The sequence below is a fragment of the Gorilla gorilla genome, chromosome 12 (genome assembly GCF_029281585.2).
Source record: "Gorilla gorilla gorilla isolate KB3781 chromosome 12, NHGRI_mGorGor1-v2.1_pri, whole genome shotgun sequence".
In the NCBI taxonomy this organism is placed as follows: domain Eukaryota; kingdom Metazoa; phylum Chordata; class Mammalia; order Primates; family Hominidae; genus Gorilla; species Gorilla gorilla.
Genome location: NC_073236.2, coordinates 110,793,078 through 110,812,286, shown reverse-complemented (window position 1 = coordinate 110,812,286; position 19,209 = coordinate 110,793,078). Strand labels below are relative to the sequence as shown.

The following is a 19,209-nucleotide window of genomic DNA, read 5'->3' as shown; positions in this document are numbered from 1 at the left end:
GGGACCATGGCTTTTTCATTTGCCACAAGGGTAGAATTTTGTGTGTGCACATAGGAGGAAAGCAAACAGCTTAGGAGGTCATGAATAGCAATACGGACCCTACAGGGAAATTGCCCTGAGTTCTCCAGGCCCCTTTCCTGGGTTGAACTCACTCTCCTTGAAGGCCTTTGTCATTTCTGGTGGTCAGGAAAACCCTGTGGGGTCTCTAAGAAGGGAGGAAAGCAGTGAGGGAACTGAATGAACCCTATTGCTTTAATCTCTTCTCAGTACTAGGGGAAGAGCAAGGAGGGCATAAAATACCCTATTTTTCTTTCTTGGTCTTAGTTAACTTATCTCAACAGGCGTCTCTAGATTTACATGGAATTGCTTATTCAGGTCATCAATGAGACTGCAGGGACACTAGAAAGTTTTGTTAGTGAAAGGACATATACACAACTTTGGTCACACCTGCCCCACAAACATCACCTGCCTTCACAGTCTCCAGGCATCCGCCCCTTCTCAGTTGTTTTTTTTGCCCCCACTCCTACTGTTGCCACCTGAGTTCAGGTTGCCCACTTGACTGCAAGAGCATAAGAGCAGCCACCAACTCCCTGGCTCTCGTCCCTCTCACAGTCACTGTGTTCAAAACATCAGAGGCAGCTTAGATCCATTCTTTTCCCATACAAGGTGTCTCATCCCTTCTCTGAAGCACCACACCACTTCCTTTTTCTTTTTCTTTTTTTTTTTTTTTGAGACAGAGTCTCACTCTGTCACCCAGGCTGGAGTGCAGTGGTGCCATCTCGGCTCACTGCAACCTCCGCCTCCCAGGTTCAAGTGATTCTCCTGCCTTAGCCTCCTGAGTAGCTGGGATTACCGGTGCCCACCACCACGCCCAGCTAATTTTTGTATTTTTAGTAGAGACAGCGTTTTGCCATGTTGGCCAGGCTAGTCACGAACTCAGGTGATCTGCCCACCTCGGCCTCCCAAAGTGCTGGGATTACAGGTGTGAGCCACTGCGCCCAGCACACCACTTCCTTTCGGTTCCCACCCTGCCCCAGGACCTCAGCACCCTCCCTAAAACTCCCCCATATATTCTGCATCAAGTCTGGACTCTTGGGCCTGGATTTCAAGATGTTCCCTCTCAAAACCTACCAGCCTGTCCCGTGCCTTAGTCCACTGTTGCTCATTTTACCCCTGGGCCTGGCATTTTTTCCTCCTCCTCCCTCCAAAGAACAATTTAAGTTCTACCTTCTCTATACAGGGTTGCCACTTTGAGCATATAAAATATCAGATAGTTGGTTAAATTTTAATTTCAGATAGATAAAAAGTGTTTAAAAATATGGGACATATACTAAAAATTACTTATTTATATAAAATTTAAACTTAGACAACCTATATTTTACCTGTCAACCTTATGTCTACAAAGCCTGTTCTTAATGACCCAATTTTCTCTGATCTCCTTTTTTTAGTTTCTAAAACACCCAATTTAGTCTTTAATTCAGTATTTCATTCTATGCTATTTTATACTTATTAATTATATATACAATTTTAACACTTATTGAGCAATTATTCAACATCAGGGAGTGTGATAAATTCTTTTCATACCATAACTTACATTCTTATAAGATTCATGATAAAGTAGGTACTGCTATAATACCCATTTCATAAATGAGGGAGCTGAGTTTTTGAGAGGTTATTTTATTTATTTAAGGTTCCAAAGCTAATTGAGAACTTGAATGTTGATCTGTCTGTAGGGTGACCAACTTGTTTCAATTTTCGTGGCACTGCTCTGTTTTTTTTTGTTGTTGTTGTTCTCAGTTTTGTTTATTTTTTGAGATGGAGTTTTGCTCCTGTCACCCAGGCTGGAGTGCAATGGCATGATCTCAGCTCATTGCAACCTCCGCCTCCTGGGTTCAAGCTATTCTCCTGCGTCAGACTCCAGAGTAGCTGAGATTACAGGTGCCCGCCACCATTCCCAGTTAATTTTTTTTATTTTTAGTAGACACAGGGTTTCACTATGTTGGCCAGGCTGGTCTCAAACTCCTGATCCACCTGCCTCAGCCTCCCAAAGTGCTGGGATTACAGGTGTGAGCCACCACACCCCGCCAGCACTGCTCTGTTTTTAAACTGAGGCCCGCATCCCAGGAACCTCCTCAGTCCTGGGCAAGCCCTAAACATCTGACTTTAACATTGAGATTCTATCTTACTTCTCATTTTTCATGGGTTTTAATTGTGTTCTCTCAGCTAGACTATGGACTCCCTAAGGAAAGGGACACGTCTTATGGTATTTACTCATACTAAGAATTACTTAGTAAGTGCTTGACAAGTCAGGAGTAGGAAGATCCTTCACAGACCAATTCTCTTTTCTAGGGTCTCTTTGTTTTTGTTTGTTTGTTTTGAGACAGGGTCTCTGTCACCCAGGCTGGAGTGCAGTGATGAGATCTTGTCTTACAGCATCCTCCACCTCCTGGGCTCAAGTGATCCTCCAGCCTCAACCTCCTGAGTAGCTGGGACTACAGACACATGCCACCATGCCCAGCTAATTTTATTTTATTTTTTGTATTTTCTATAGCGACAGGGTTTTGCTATGTGGCCCAGGCTGGTCTCGAACTCCTGTGCTTAAGTGATCCACCTGCCTCGGCCTCCCAAAGTGCTGAGATTACAGGCGTGAGCCACCACACCCAGCCTCTGGGGTCTCTTTGGATTGTAGGAGCTGAGGACTCTGTAGAGTTCATGCTTGGGAGTGGCCAGTCTCAGATTCAGCTGAGACCTGAGTATGACTGGAAGCCTTTGCAATAGAGGCACACATGTTTTCATGATGCCACTGGGTTCTCCTTGCAAAGATGCCAGGCGATTGCTATGAGCAACAATGCCTCTAAATTGCTGAAAATGCAGCTCCCTGGTAGGTAGGTCACTTGACAAGCTGAGCCTTGAGAGGCATCCTGCTGTGAATTCTGAGTTAGGGTGTGGGTGAGGCTGGAGAAACAGAAGCCAGGGTGCTAGGAGGAGCGGGGTGCAAGTGGGCAGCAAGCCAGTCAGCACCTTGCTGGATGGGACAGCACCCTAGGAAGCTGTGTGGCTGTTCTTTCTTTGCTGGGACTCTGCTTTTGTCTAATGGGCACGTATCCAAAAGATTATATATTATTACATTATTATATAATAACCAAGTGGTTAAAATGATGATTTGTGGGTGTTATTGTTAGGCTGCAATGTGTTTAATGAGGTGTGATAGGAAAGGCAGAAATGACAGATTTCCATCCCTCAAGGGTGTGTGGCTAACTTGTCTCAACTTCATTTTAAATGCAGGTTGGTGTTGAGCACACATTAAATATAAGAACTAAGCTGTATGTGGAGAAGTCATCTGTAAACAATCATTTGCTATTTTAAAGAAATCTAAGTTGAACTGGTAAAAGAATCTCAAGGTAACTGTCTTTCCTGTTGCTACATCTTACTTCAAAGTGCTTGAAGTTTTTTATATGCCTTTAATGTTCAGGTTTTTTCTTTAAGAGAGTGTAAGAGACATGGGGCACAAAGGTTAGGCAGGAGTTTCCGTTTTGAACCGTGCCGACAGACTCCTCAGTCTTTCTCTCTTTAGAAACCCATGCTGGGTTTTCCCTGTCTCCAGAGGGCAGCCTCTCCATCGCAGTGTAACATCAAGGCCACTCCTGGCCTAGTCTGGCCCCCACCTGCCTTTGCAGCTCATCTCCTACCAGCGTCTGACCACGAGTCTGCTCCCGCTAGACTGCTAGGGACTAAATGTTTGTGTACCCCCAAATCATGTTGAAACCTAGTCCTCATTGTGAGGGGTTTTTGGAGGTGAGGCCTTTGCAATTAACTGTTTTTATAAAAGAGACCTCAGAGAGCTCCTTTTTCCTTCCCCCATGTGAGGCTACACTGAAAAATGGCTGTCTGTGAACCAGGCAGAGGGCCCCTGCCAGCCACTGCATCTACCAGTGCCTTGATCTTGGGCTTCCTAGAGTCTAGAACCATGAGAAATAAATCTCTGTTGTTTATAAGCCACTTTGTCTATGGTATTCCATGACAGCAGCCTGAAAGGACTGACACAGGCTCTTCGATTACCATCATCTAAATACACACTGAACTTTTCTGCCTCTTAAGACTTTTCTCTTGCAAGGTATCATGGTTTAGCATTTAATCTTTTTTTTTTTTTTTTTTTTTTTGAGACAGAGCATTTAATCTTTGGATCTAGACTGCATAGGCTGAAATCTTGGTTCTTCTATTTACTATGTGATCTTGGATAAGTTATTTAACTGCTCTATGACCTGATTTCTCCAACTGGAAAAAAATCAAAATGATACTTATCTTATAGAAGTCAGAGAATGAAAGTACTTAGAACAATGCACATCGCATAGTTTAAGTACTCAGTAAATGCTAGCTCCTTATTTCCATAACTAGATCTCATTACCCTTCTCACGTAGCTCAAAATATGTCTTTCCCTTGAAGACTTTCCTGACCACCCCATCCTGCAATGTGCTTCCATCTTGAGAAATCCCGAGTTCTGGCACTGTTCTTTGGTGGGTGGGTGGTTTCTGTTCTCATGCTTGTGTCTTATGATCACAGCTATTCATTGAGCATTCACTTTGAGTCAGGCATGTATGACACTTGGAGGCAGGTATTCTTTATCTCACTTTACAGAGGAACCAAGTGAGGCTCAGGGAGGTTAAGTGACTTGCTAGGGTTGCAGAGAGAGGTGATTCTGGGGTTCCAATTCAGGTTCCCCACGCTTGCAACCATGACATTCTCTATTTTACTAGGAAACAAGGAGTGAATCTTGCACTTGATTCCGGCTTCCATACTGCTTTTCAAGTAGAAGGCACTCAACATATTGCTGATGATTTGATGGGTCAGTATGCAAACTGTTGTCCTTGTAAGTGCCACCCAGTGCCTTCTGGTTGTGATGATCTTGATGATAAAAATATTGCATGATATATTTTGATGGGCCTTAAAAAGTTAGACAATAGCTTATTCTTGTGTTGAACTCTATGTGAATTAAAAAACAATTCTCACTTATTTTTTACCTTAACTATCCCCTGCTGTTTCAAATATAGTTAGGTGGGGAATGTCAGGAACAATCTTATTATGAATGCTGCTTTTGTCACAAAGGAGACTTTCTCATGACTCAGTACCAGCTAATTAGTCTGTCAGTGGCTTTCTTTGGCGAGGAGAGTCATTTGATCCATTGTTGACAAGGTGCAAGCTGCTTTCTACCTACTCTGTGGCAGCTCCAATGGGTCTGACATTTTCTCAACCCCTAATCAAGATGTTATTAAAGCTTCTGATGGTTTACAGCCAACTGGGATGAGAGTGGATTGGTTTTGTAAACAGCTGCCAGAAAGACAACTCAGTGGTACTTTAGCAATATGTAAACGCCTCAGATTTTCCTCTGTGTGTGTGTGTGTGCATGTGATACAAAGGCAGCTTCTGTGATTTCTAAATTCCTGGGACATGATAGTCTTTTTTTTTTTTTTTTTTTTTTAAGATGGGGTCTCACTCTGTCGCCCAGGCTGGAGTGCAGTGGTGTGATCTTGGCTCACTGCAAGCTCCGCCTCCCGGGTTCATGCCATTCTCCTGCCTCAGCCTCCCAAGTAGCTGGGACTACAGGTGCCTGCTACCATGCCCGGCTAATTTTTTTGTATTTTTTAGTAGAGACGGGGTTTCACCATGTTGGTCAGGCTGGTCTGAAACTCCTGACGTTGTGATCCACCTGCCTCAACCTCCCAAAGTTCTGGGATTATAGGCATGAGCCATCATGCCTGGCTGAGACTGAAATTGTTTTTTAGAGATAGGGTCTCACTATGCTGCCCAGGCTGGAGTGCAGTGGCTATTCACAGGCATAGTCACAGCTCACTGCATCCTCTATCTCCTGGGCTCAAGCGAGCCTCCTGCCTCAGCCTCCCGAGTAGCTGAGACTACAAGCACATGCTGCTGCACCTGACTCTGAGACTGAAATCTTGAAAAACCCTGGCTCATTTAATCAACACACATTTATTGAATTAGTACTATGTGCCAGATACTGTTCTAGGTACTTAGGACATAGCAGTGATAGAAATAGACTACAATTCCTGCCCTCTTGGAGTTTCTTTTTTTTTTTTTAAAGCTTTCTATTATGGAAAACATTTCAAATTCCTATAAAAGAAGAAAGAATAATATACAGTAGTTCCCCACCTCTTTATCCACAGGGGATGTGTTCTAAGATTCCCAGTGGATGCCTGAATCAAATCCTATATGTACTATGTATTTTCCTAAACTTGCATACCTATGATAAAGTTTAATTTGTAAATTAGGCACAGTAAGAGATTAATAATAATAACTAATGATGAAATATAACAATTATACCAGCATCACTACTTTTATGCTTTGTGGCCATCATTAAGCGAAACTGGGGTTACTTGAACACAAGCACTGGATGGCTTGACAGTTGATCTGATCACCGGGCTGGCTACTAAGTGACTAATGGATAAGGAGCATGTACAGTGTGGAGGCCCTGGACAAAGGGATGATTCAGATCCCAGGCGGGACGGGGCAGGATGGCGTGAGATTTCATCATGCTACTCAGAATGGTGTGCAATTTAAAACTTATGAATTGTTTACTTCTGGAATTTTCCACTTAATATTTTCAGACTGTGGTGGATGGCAGCTAACTAAAACCACAGAAAGTGAAACTGCCGATAGGAGAAGACTACCGTACTCACCATTCAGCTTTAATAATTATCAATATTTTATTCTTTTTACATCTACCCCTCCACCACACACTTATTTTTAAGGGAGCACTTTAAAGCAAATCCCAGATCTCAAACATGTTTCATACATACTTCAGTATGGATGTCTAACAGACAAGAATTTTTAATAGAAACATGACCATCATGTCATGATCATCATACCTCCCAAAATTAACACAATTGTAATATATAATTTAATATCCAGTCTAGGCTAAATTTCCCCCATTTGTCTCAGGAATATTTTCACATTTGTTTGTCTGAATCCAGATCCAAATAAAGTCTAGACATTGCAGGCTGTGGATGGAGCTCTTATGTCTCTTCTGGTCTATAACCATTCCCCTCAGCCATTTTTTGGTTGTCAGAATTGGGTTACTTGTTCTGTAGAAATTCCCACATTTTGGCATTGGATGATTGCATCCTCATGGTGTTTTTAAAAAAATGATTTTTATTATGCCTTACATTTTCTATAAAATAATAGTTATTTCTAGAGGCTTGGTCAGAGTCAGTTTCAGTGGCAAGTGCTGGGGAGATTGTTGGACTGACATCCTCATGGAAACTGGCTTGTGTTATTTTTGTGTGCCAAAGATGCTTCTGGAGGCGTCTTACTGGCCAAAAATTTTGGGGGTGGCTGGTATCTGAAACTTAGCTCTTGTGCCGCAGTGGCAGTTTTCATCCTAATGCCAGGTAACATTCCTTTTGTTCCATCTTCCTTTATGTAGGCTGTAAGAAGACTTCAATTTAAAAAAAAAAAAATACATCATAATTGCATATATTCATGAGGTACACAGTGATGTTGCAACACATATAATGTATAGTGATCAGATCACAGTCATTAGCATATCCATCATCTCAAACATTTGTTTCTTTGTGTTGAGAACATTCAATATCCTCCTTGTAGCTATTTGAAACCATATATTATTGTTAACTATAGTTATCCTACAGAGTTATAGAGCACTAGAACATATGCCTCCAATCTAGCTGTAATTATAAAGAAGACTTTGCATCATGTGGTGTCTGAGAGTGGCAGCAACTGGAGGGTCTAGGGAGCAGGGCCCCATGTGGGAACATGCAAATTCCTTTGTTTAGTGTCTTCTCAGGAACTAGGGCTAAGAAAAGGGAAAATAAATTTATAGAATAGGGCCGGCATGATAGCTCATGCCTGTAATCCAGCAGTTTGGGAGGCTGAGGTGGGTGGATCAGTTGATGTCAGTAGTTCAAGACCAGCCTGGCCGTCATAGCGAAACCCCGTCTCTACTAAAAATACAAAAATTAGCCAGCCATGGTGGTGTGCATCAGTAATCCCAGCTACTCGGTAGGCTGATGCAGGAGAATCGCTTGAACCGAGGAGGTGGAGGTTGCAGTGAGCTGAGATTGCGCCACTGCATTCCAGCCTGGGTGACAGAACAAGATTCTGTCTCAAAAAAAAAAAAAAAAAAAAAAAAAGAATAAACATAGAATAGCATGAAACTAAGCTAGATCAACTGAATGGAAATATCTGAGGCGGTCTTTAAGGGTTTATTTTGCAAAAGATATCCAGGTGATTCTAATGCACAACCAGGAATGAGAAGCCCCATTCAGATAAGTCTCGTGCAGTTCAATGGAGTCCTCTTCAGTTTGTGGTCTACTTCAGCAGGCAGTCCTCACTTGCAACCTTGACAAAGGAGGTGGATTAGAGGAGGGCAAGCCCAGGTAGAAGCAGTAGGAGGTTCCTGGGGTCTCCAGTGGCTACTGATTTGTAAGGATTTCTATGGTATGTGAATTTACTTAATAAACGATATCACAAACTTTTTGAAGAATGAAGACAGGGAGTTTGGTTTGGAGAATCCAAAAATATGATAGGAAGAAAGGATGACTCCAGTGAGCAAAAAGAAGAATAGAGTTGCCATTTACTGACATAGGGAAGGTTATGGGGAAGGGTTCCATTTTGAACATGTTCTATTTGTGATATGTAATGTATGCTGTAGAATGGATGTTGAGTAGGCAGTTGGATATACATCTGAGGTTCAGGGCTGGAGATAGAAATTTGGAAATCAGGAAAACAGAGATGATATTTGTTTATTTATTATTATTATTTGAGATAGAGTCTCACTCTGTCCCCTAGGCTGGAGTGCAGTGGCATGATCTCAGCTCACTGCAACCTCCACCTCCCAGGTTCCAGCAATTCTCCTGCCTCAGCCTCCCAAGAAGCTGAGATCACAGGTGCACGCCACCATGTCTGGCTAATTTTTGTATTTTTAGTACAGACCAGGTTTTACCATGTTGGCCAGGTTGGTCTTGAACCCCTGGCCTCAAGTGATCCTGCCTCGGCCACTGAAAGTGCTGGGATTACAGGTGTGAGCCACCACGCCTGGTCAACATTTAAAGCCATAGACTGAATAAGGTCACCTAGTGAATGAGAAACTGACTTCCTGGAAACTGCATGAACAAGGTGCTTATAGAACCACTGTAAGGGTTTCTCTGAGGCATATCCAGGAGGGTGACTGCTGAGTCATAAAGCATACTGCTAATTTTTTTCACTAAGCACTGCCAGGTTGATCTGCAGAATATATTTACCAGTTTAAATTTCCATCAGCAGTGCATCTTTCCCCAGATCTTTGCCAATATTTGGGATTATCTTTCTGATTTCTGCCATGCTGGTGGGTGAAGCAGTGGTGTGTTGAAAACAGTTCATGAGAGCTGATAAAGCACATTTCTTCCCAACTTCTTGTTCAGTGACCTCAAGCTACACTGGTAGCTGGAAACTGGCAGTGCTCAGAGTATTTGCACCATGGAAACTGGCAAACACTGTACGTTAGGACTTTTCCTTCCCTGGGGAGCTGGTTTTAAAACAGACCAGCATATTGGTGGCTATGGGGTCACACTCTTTATATTCCCACTCTGATTACGAGTGGGGTTGAGCATCTCTTTAATGCTTGCTTGCCATTCTGGCTTTTCCTTCTGTGAATTGCCTATTCTTATACTTTTCTCATTTTTATATTGGCCTTTAAAATATTTTATATTGACTTCCTTTTGATTTGTGAAAAGTTCCTCATGCATTTCAGATATTAATCCCTAGTTGCTTTTGAACATACCACATGTTTTCTTCCAATTTGTCAGCCATCTGTTAATTTTTTCTATGGTATTCTTAACTGAACAGAACCCTTAATTGTGATGCAGTCAAGTCATACAATTTTTTTTTGCTTCAAGGATTGTGCTTTTGCAAACCTGTTTTATGAAGTAAATTCCTAACCCACATTACAGAGATAGTCTCCTGCATTTTCTTTTGTATCATATGTAGGTCTGCCATTTATCTGGAGTTCACCTTTGTATATGGCAGAACATGGGGCTCCCAACTTTATTTTTTCTTGATAAATTAAAGCCAGTTTCCCCAATGCCGTCTTCTAAATAATTTATATTTTTCTGTTTGATCTGTGGTACCACCTTTGTGTAAATGGGGGTCGCATTTATACATGGGTCTGCTCCTGAGTTCTTCATTCTGTTTCCTATTTGCTCTATGTGTTCCTATACCAGTACCATATAACATTTTTATTACTATGTGGCAATGACATAATATCTGGCATGGCAGGTCTGCTCTGGTTTTTCAAAATTGACTTAACTGTTTAAAATTTATTTCTCCTTATATATTTTATAAGTTTGTTGAGTTCCCTAAAAATTTAGTTTCTGCCGGAATTTTGGTTGTGATAACATTTATTTTGGAGACTAAATGGATACTTTTACAATGTAAAGTCATCCTATCCATGCTGTATCTCTTCACTTATTCAATATTTTATGTCCTTAAATAGAGTTTTAAAATTTTCTCCTAAAGTTTTTGCAAGTTGTTGGGTTAATTCCTGGATATTATGCTTTAGAGTTTGTTAAACTTTATTGTTATTGTGAATGGTTTCTTATTGTCTGTTACATTTTCCAGTTGCTTACTGCTGATGTAGACAAAACTATTGATTTTTAGAAACTGATCTTGTACCTGGCAACCTTGCTGAGCTAACATTACTACTAATACTTTGTTGATTCTGTTGGGCTTTTTATGCTGATGATCATATCTGTAAACATCACAGACAGGAAGATATTAGGGGCTCTGCCCAGTGCTCTGATCTTTTACATTTAAGCACTTCTGCTAGTTGAACTCCAATCTGGTGCCCCAATTCTGACAGTTGGGTGTTTCTCATGGTCCTAAGGGCCTAGGCCCCCTATACACTCACAAATTAGAAACTGATGATATTCCATCCCATATCCAGTCCATGTAAAAGCAGTGACCTTGTCTTCTTTTGCTATTTCCTCTAACCCTTTTATCATGGTCGGGGGTCCTGAGAGCTGCTGACAGATCTTCCTGCTGCTGAGTGTCTGAATTTCTGAATGCTGCTCTATGCAGCCATTCTGGGTCTTTAATACCCCCAAAGACAGCCTGTGTAGGTTAGCAAAGTAGTGAATCAACATAGGCCTTCAGATCAGACAGACTTAGGTTTGAATCTTATTTCTGCCCCTGGCTACATGGAGCAAGTCACGCAGCCTCCCAGAGTCTGTTTCTTCATTTGTAAAGTGAAGACAAGATCTCCATAGGTCAAGTGCCTTACAGCGGTCAGTGAGTAATGCCCCTTCTCCACACTGTGATGTTGACCAGTAAGTTGATCACCTCCTGACACTGTGGATTATTGCTGTACTTTTCAGGAACTTTGTGTCTCCAGATAGAATTGAATCTCAGCAGCTACAGTTGGTCCACATCCCCATGTGCCTTCCCACCCCAATGAATAGTTCAAGTTCCAAGTTCTGGCCGCATATCATTGTCCAGTCTCACTCTGGTTAACTGGGCAATACCTGGTTCTAAAGCTTGTATGTCACGAGGTATTCTAGGAAGCATGACTCCAACGAGCACTTGCATTCTTGATGATGGTGTAAAGAAGTAACGTCAGATTTTTGAACAAAGGCAACTAAGTGAGTGGGAGACTCTGGTGGCTTGGTATCCTGGGAATTTGCCTATGTATCATACACTGTTTGGGTGTAGCAGATAAAGCCAGTGGCCTGGCTGGTTCTAACAGAGATCTTTATTATAACTAGGAACAACTCAGCTAGCCACGCCTCGTCACCTACTAATAGTGGTATTTCAGAGGGATAATTTAAATCAGCAATAAAAGTGAACTGTATACGTTTGGAAACTTCACCAATAGCTACTCTGTTACACACAGATCTTTATGACTTTCTGTGGTTCAATGACAATTGGCCTCATTTATAGGTGCTTGAAGCCAACCAAGGGCAGATTGCCTTCCTTCTTTTAACCAGCTAAAGAGATGGGTGGGTCAGACAAGAAGAGGGTATGATGAAAGTAGGGAAAGGGAGGTGGACTCTTCAGAGGGAGGAGGAAGTATCCGTGTTACATTATCTCTGAGAGCACTCGCAGATGCTGAGCCTGCAGAGACAGAGAAACTGGCAGCTGACCAGGGTCAGGGATGGTCATATATTCAAATATTGTGGGTTTTAGTCAACAGTGTGCTCCACCCGATTCAACAATGTGATGTGACTGCTCCTAGCAACTATTTTGATATGGTGAATTTTGTTAAGCATAGGACCTAAGAAGAGGTGGCAGTCTCTTTCCTCTCCGCACTTGGCAGGCCACCTACTCATTCCTGATAATCACATTTAAGAGAGCTCTGGACAAGCTGGAATGCATCTAAGAGAATCCCTCAACATGCTGGTGAGTGGGATTGTGACCAGGTCATATCAGGAGTAGCCTAAGGGACAGGTAATGCGTGTCTTGGATGAATTGGAGTCAGACTTAAGAGTCCCCAGGGCAGAAACAAAATCCAGTGAGGGGGAGATGCAGGGAGCTGGATTTTAGCTCCCAAGGTAGAAATTTTCCAAAAGGCTGATCAAAGATTAAATGGCTGCCTTAAAAGGTAATGAGTTCCTTGTTAGTGGAGGTGTTCAACCACTGCTTGGTGGGAAGACACTGTAAGGAGGATTCAGGCAAGTGGGAAGGGGGCTTTTTCCAGTCCCTGAAATCAATGATTCTAACAGGAAAAGATGCTCTGGGGTGCGGTGAGCGCTTACCTCTGCTCTTGCAGAGACACTGACAGACGTTCATTCAACATCTGTTCCTGCCAGGCACTGTGCGCGCTGAACACAGAAGTACAGCCTCTATGAAGCAGCCGCTGTAGGCCTCAGAGACAGCTGATAGATGTAACACTGTTGTCTCCATGTTTCAAACTTCGGTCATGGTCTTACTAGGTCTCCTCATCAAGGGGACTCACTATGTGTCCAGTAACGCTTTCTTGTTACCAGATGACAGAGAGTCAGGCTGTCAGAGTTCACGACTTTGGGTGCACAGTTTCACCCTGTCTGGTCCTTGGGAGACGGAGAAGGGGTCAGGAGAAAAAGTGGGTGAAGAGGCAGCAAAGCCGCAGGAGATATGAACTAATTGCTCAACGTGGGTGTAGCATGGATTAGGCCTTTTACAGCAAGCCCTGCCAGCAGGGAACTGGTGGATATACTCTTGACCACGCTCGGCTGGACTCTGGGGAGCCCAAGACGGGTAAGACTAGGTCCCCGGCCCCGGCAGCTGGTGGGGGCGCCGCAGGCTACAGACGTGAGGCCGCGAGGCTGAGGGCTGTGAAGGCGGTGGGCATGCACGGCGTGCCGGGGCCGCCTGGCTTCGCGGCGGGGGAGGTAACACTGCGACACCCCGCAGACGCTGTCAGCCGGGGTCGCGGCCCCGCGTGCGCCCGATCATCTGACTGTTGGGGAGTGCGGGGGCGCGGGAGCGAGGCGAGCCAGCGGCAGGCGCGCGCTGCCTCCTCCGTCCCCACCGAGTCCCCAGCGCGTGCGCGGGGCCGTGGCCGAGGCCTGCGCGCCGCCCGGCCGCCTGCACTGCGCGCGCGCCCACCCCGCGTGGGAGGCAGCGGGAGGGGCCCGGAGAAGTGTGGAGCGGCGCGGCGGGAGGCTCCGTGGGCGGCCACGGGAGACAGCGCCGGCGGGAGCGCGCCTCTCGGCCTTTTCTCCGCGCCCCCGCGTCCCCAGCCGGCCGCTCCGAGAGGACCCGGAGGAGGCAGGTGGGCCGGGGGCGCGCGGGGCCCCCCGGGCCGCGGGCTGGCCGGCGGCGGGGTCGGGGCCGGGGTGGGCGGCCCTGGGGGCCCGCGGGGAGGTCGGTGGCCCCGGGAGGGTCGAGCAGAGGCGCTGGGGGCTGTGGAAGCCCCGCGGCCGCCTCCCGTGGGCACCGGTGTCGCCGGCCGCGGGGAGGCCTTCTCGGGGCGGAGCGGCCCACCCGGCGGGGATGGGGGCTCCTCGTGGCGGCCGCTGACTGACGGCCCAACTTTAGGTTGAGGGGCGCGGGGTGTGCGGGACCTGGCGGCGGAGCTGGGCTCTGGCCCACGACCGCCGGCCGCGGCTGCCCCGAGAGTCCTCGCACGCGCAGTGGCTTTCCAACGCGGCCTCTTCCCATTTCTCACTTGACTCCCCTTGCGCATTAAATTGTCGAGAAACCTTTGGCCAGTGGGTCTTCAAAGCTAAACCAAATGGCTGTCCTTGCAGTCCTTGGCTACCTGAGATCCCTTAATTCTGAACCATCCGCACCTGGGAGGGGAAGTTGGAAGGAGCGCTGGAGCTGAGCCCGCATCCTTAAGGATCCCATTCACTGCTTATGATGGTAGCGCTTTGAATTAGATGTCAGGCTGTTCACGTCATCCAGACTCTGGTTTTCAGCTCAGTGCTGAGACAGTGTTTTGATATGTATCAGAGGATGATGTTCCTATGGGACAGTAATTTGCTGTATGTTCTGAGATACTAGACTGCGTTCATATTGTAGCACCATCATCGTATAAAACGGCGCCTTTGAAAGGTTTCAGTAAACACCTTCCTCCTTAGGAACATCCGCCAGCACTTAAATTGTACTTCACTTTCACTTTGACGTTTGTTGTTTGTGAATCTTGTGCACAATTTAAAGTGAGTCGTCTAAACAGCACAGGATCAGGTGGTGCGGGGCATTGAGCAACTGGGGAGGAAAGCAGCGACTTGAACCTGCTGGAGTCTAGTTGGTCTGCGTTTTTATGTTGGAGAACCATCCTGGTTCCAGCTTATTTTGCTTTCGTAAATATGATGCATTTTTTAAATGCTTTCATTTGATACGGACTATCTGGACTGTAAGATTGAGTCTTGCCATGCATGGAATGTGTTTACTTCTGTTTTGTAGAAGATTTAGCCCATGGTATTCTATTTGTAGGATTCATTTCAGACATTTTGTGTTTACCACATACAGTCCCACCAGCAAGGGCTTTTAAAAAAGTGACCTATGTTGTCTTTTATTGCTTATGACAACTCCAATTTTGACACGTGTTTGAAACTAGTGATCTTTAGATTATATAAAATCAACTTCACTCTTTCTCCCTGTTCAAACCTCAAACTCTGGTTACTTTTAGGCTTACTGCTCCCTTGTTAATTATTTATAATGAACTATGGAGCTATAGGCTTGCTTTAGTGTGTTAACCTTTATTTGTATCTTGTTTCAGGCATTTGTATATTGTTTTCTCATCTGGAGAGTGAGCTGCACTGTTTTCCTTCAGTGCTGTTTAGAAGAGCTTTCGGAGATCAGAAACATGTTCTTTTTGCATTACCCAATATGGTAGCACTAGCCACATATAGCTTTTGACCACTTGAATGGGGCTAGAGCAGTGGAAGAACTGAAATTTTAATATTTTTTTCCTTTTCCTTTTCTCTTTTTTTTTTTTTTTTTTTTTTTGAGATGGAGTCTCGCTCTGCTCTGTCACCCAGGCTGCAGTGCAGTGGCCTCATCTCTCCTCACTGCAATCTCTGCCTCCCAGGTTCAAGCGATTGTTCTGCCTGAGCCTTTCGAGCAGCTGGGATTACAGGCGCCTGCTACCACACCCTGTTAATTTTTGCTGTGGGGGTTTCACCATATTGGCCAGGGTGGTCTCGAACTCCTGACCTGAAGTGATCTGCCCATCTCGGCCTCCCGAAGTGTTGGGATTACAGGCATGAGCCACTGCACCTGGCCAATTTTTAAATTAATTTAAATAGTCACATGTGGCTAGTAGTTATCTGGTCAGACGCCACAGCTTTAACTTATTAGTCTCCAGGAAGCCTTCGTTGACCCTCTTGAATCTGTGCTTTCATAGGACTCAGCTGTCCTTGGTCATAGCACTTACTACTTTCAGCTTTCTGGTAGGAATCAACACTAGGCTGTAATCTATATGAGGGCAAGGACAGATCTGGTTTCTTTACCTTTGCATAGCTTAGAACTTAGTAAGAAAAACTGAATAAATATTTGTTAAATGCATAAATAGCTTTTTCAGGGCAGGTATTTCAATTTTTAATTCTCTCTAAGGCCAACTAAGTGTTCAGTACTGTAAATACCTGTTTAGTAGATTGTACAGATGTTATGTAGGTAGCAAATAAAAGGATCATTGGAGTTATGCTTTAAATACTTACGTGGTGAGATTGGAATCTCAGGAGAATGATGACTCATAACAAAGTATTACAGGAAATTGAATGAAAGGGCCTCATGATTCCAGCTAATGTAGACACAGCTTTGGTCTCCTATTAGTTGAATAACTCAAGGACGCTCTTGAACTATATCTCAAATCTGAAGTCTCCTGGCTTCAGTAAGGCCCTTTTATGGGGTCCAGACAGTCCTGAACCAGCCTGAAGATGCTAGTGGACATCCCCATTTATTACTGCTCTGTGTTAAAGCATGGACCAAGGAGTCTTGGAAAAAAAATCACAAGGTATTTGAGCCATGTTATGTAAGATGCTTTTACTAACAGCTAACTTGGAGTGATGAGTAGGGTGAAATTCCTATAGAAATCAGAGTTTGGGGAATTTCATTCTAGCTATTGTTAGTATCAGAGGCACCTGTTCTGTAGACAGTTGATTAGTGCCAATTTTTTTTTTTTTTGAGACGGAGTTTTGCTCTTCTTGCCCAGGCTGGACTGCAGTGGCACGATCTCGGCTTACTGCAATATCTGCCTCCCAGGTTCAAGCGATTCTCCTGCCTCAGCCTCCTGAGTAGCTGGGATTACAGGTGCCCGCCACCATGCCCAGCTAATTTTTTGTATTTTTAGTAGATATGGGGTTTTGCCATGTTGGTCAGGCTGGTCTCGAATGCCTGACCTTGGGTGATCCACCTGCCATGGCCTCCCAAAGTGCTGGGATTACAGGTGTGAGCCACCATGCCTGGCAGGGCCAATATTTTTTTTTTTTTTTTTAACCTGAGGCTTACTTTATAATCAATTATCACCAGTTAACCATAGTCGGATTTGGAATGAAAGTGTGTACTCAGTTCAGGTCAGTATACTTAGACATTTGACCAAGAGTCCAGGTGTTGTAGGTCTTCAGATCCAGGAATTGCTTTTAGGAAATGAATCTGAGACTATAAGGAAGTTTATAGGGGTACATAGTTTCCTTTGGCAGGACAAAAGGTAGAATGTTAAGTTTTTCACGAAGATAAGGAAATGTAACTAGAGAAAAACGCAACAAAGACAAAATACAAAGGATGGTCACTGCATTGGTCAGGTAATATTGTAGCTTCTTCTGGACTTGAAGTATCTAATATGTAAAAGACTGAAGCTGGTTTCATCTGATTGCATGAATCCTCTTTCCACTTTGAATCTAAGCTTTGAATATTAGTTAAATATGTGTAACACACTATTCTAGCTCCTGTGGTGACTGATAGTTGTGTACGATAGAGTTCATATCTTTGAGGATCTCAACAGTTTGCAAGGAAATGAAAGGTGCTCTGGGGATCACTTAAAACATTTTTTTTTGAATGGGAGACTCCACCCTTTGAAAGGGAAGTCATGTGGTGACTCCTCTTAACCGACTCAGACAGATATCCACTGAATCTTTTTGCTGAAGAATTAAGAGTATAAAAACATGTCTGAGTCCCAAACCGTGTTTATAGTCAGATTAATTTTCCTAAAACAGCTTTAATCATGTTACTCTCTTTAAAAAAATCAGTAGTTTCCCAGTGCTCATGAAAGTAAGTGGTTTGGTCTTTGATGAGGTATTTGCTCCTCAGTACAGCCCTAAAAAGCCCTTACAGCCTCACCTCTGACTGTTTTCCTAGCCATATCCCAAGTTCCAGCCTACTGTTCCTTTAATGGGATCCCCTTTTACATTGATACCTATTCATCATTCAAGACTCATCGCAGATGATACCTTCTTCACCATTTATGATTCTTAGAAGCTCCCACTGCAAATGTTCCTGGTACTTATGTGATGGAGCAGATCCCATTCTGCCTCATAATCTATAGTTATTAGTGGTATTTTATTCACCTTAATAGATTGTAAACTACCTAACAAGCATGGACCATCTGTTAACTCATTTTTGTATTTGCTGAAACATCTAGAATAGTGTCTTCTATGTAGTGGTTCCTTAATAAATACTCATTACTGTTTGGAATTGATAGTATTTGAGGAAGATCACCGCTGCTGTATAACACTAATTCCATGAACTTGTCATTTTCCTATTTATGTGGAAAGGTTAGTGTCAAAATGCTTCTAAGTATTTGGTGGTAAGTAATTTTAGCGTCCAAGAAAATGTGAATACCTTAAAATAGTAACAGCTGGATTAGGTTACCTAATATATAACATCTATATCCATATAAGCGTACGATTTTTGAGGAAAAAGAAAGCCTCCTACTTTTTACCAGTTCCTGTCAGTATGAAGAAAACATGACTCAAGTTGGGAAGACAACAGTGAGCTCAATGAAATGACTGTTTTATTGTAGTGGGGCACTGATGGTAAGGATAATTGAGTTAGATATAGGGTTGGTTAAGTAGAACAGAGCACACATTAAGTAGTAGCTAGTATGGTGTTGTCTACTACCAGGTCAAGCCATTGATTACCTATTTTTATTCTATGCTTTCTACTGAAATAATCTAAACTCATTTTTCATTTAGTTTTATAATGTTTTGCTTACATTTTAAAAACAGGAATTCATGATACTTCAGATAGTAAAGATCGGATACAAAAGAAACTGGAAGGCTTTTAGCTTCATAAGTTTGGTTTTACTAGCAATTTCTCTGCTTTCTACATCATTTCTGAGATGTAGGGTAGGGTGTAGTACAAAGTCTAATTTGGAGCAAATTTATTCTAAGCACTCATGTTTTCTGGGAAAAAGAGGTAATATAAGCCATGTGCTTTAAAAGGCATGGCTTCCATCTTTGGCCAGGATAGAACTCACATACCTCGGACCTTGTTAAGTCGAACAATCTTAGTAAACTCTTAGATTTGTAAGAGTGACATGATTAATTTTCAGTAAAGTTTTCTGGGATAGAAAATAATGGAAACATTTTAAGGTAGATTATCTTCATGTGAGGAGCACATGGCATGAGCTATTGGATGACAAATGATGTAACTTGTGCCAGCGTTATGGGAAGTTAAAGATCCATCTACAAGGGTTAATATGCCCTTGTTTGTTACGTGAGTAGGAGGATTTCACCCATTTAGATTAGCTCAGCATTTAAAGTGTTTTCACCTATTATATAT

General features: G+C 43.5%; 2 protein-coding genes across 8 annotated transcripts in view; one reads left to right on the top strand and one right to left on the bottom strand.

Annotated features, from left to right (window-relative positions):
• The window catches only part of PCARE (photoreceptor cilium actin regulator), a 50,258-nt gene extending 37,352 nt beyond the window's left edge, over positions 1-12,906 (bottom strand). Inside the window, exons 1-2 of one of the 3 annotated variants that reach the window (XR_008677219.2) lie at positions 12,759-12,885; positions 6,742-7,450 (exon numbers count right to left, since the gene is read on the bottom strand). The gene's annotated coding sequence lies outside the window, so the exon portion shown is untranslated. Of the gene's footprint in view, positions 1-6,741; positions 7,451-12,758 lie in introns of those variants that run through there. The other 2 variants (XR_008677220.2, XR_008677218.2) reach the window with 2 other exon arrangements.
• CLIP4 (CAP-Gly domain containing linker protein family member 4) overlaps positions 1-19,209 on the top strand; it is a 118,500-nt gene that overhangs the window by 35,750 nt on the left and 63,541 nt on the right. The window contains exon 1 of one of the 5 annotated variants that reach the window (XM_063695975.1): positions 11,694-12,402. The exons of 2 other annotated variants lie outside the window; for them this stretch is intronic. The gene's annotated coding sequence lies outside the window, so the exon portion shown is untranslated. Of the gene's footprint in view, positions 1-11,693; positions 12,403-12,859; positions 13,240-13,498; positions 13,757-19,209 lie in introns of those variants that run through there. 2 more of the 5 variants (XM_063695974.1, XM_031008379.3) reach the window with 2 other exon arrangements.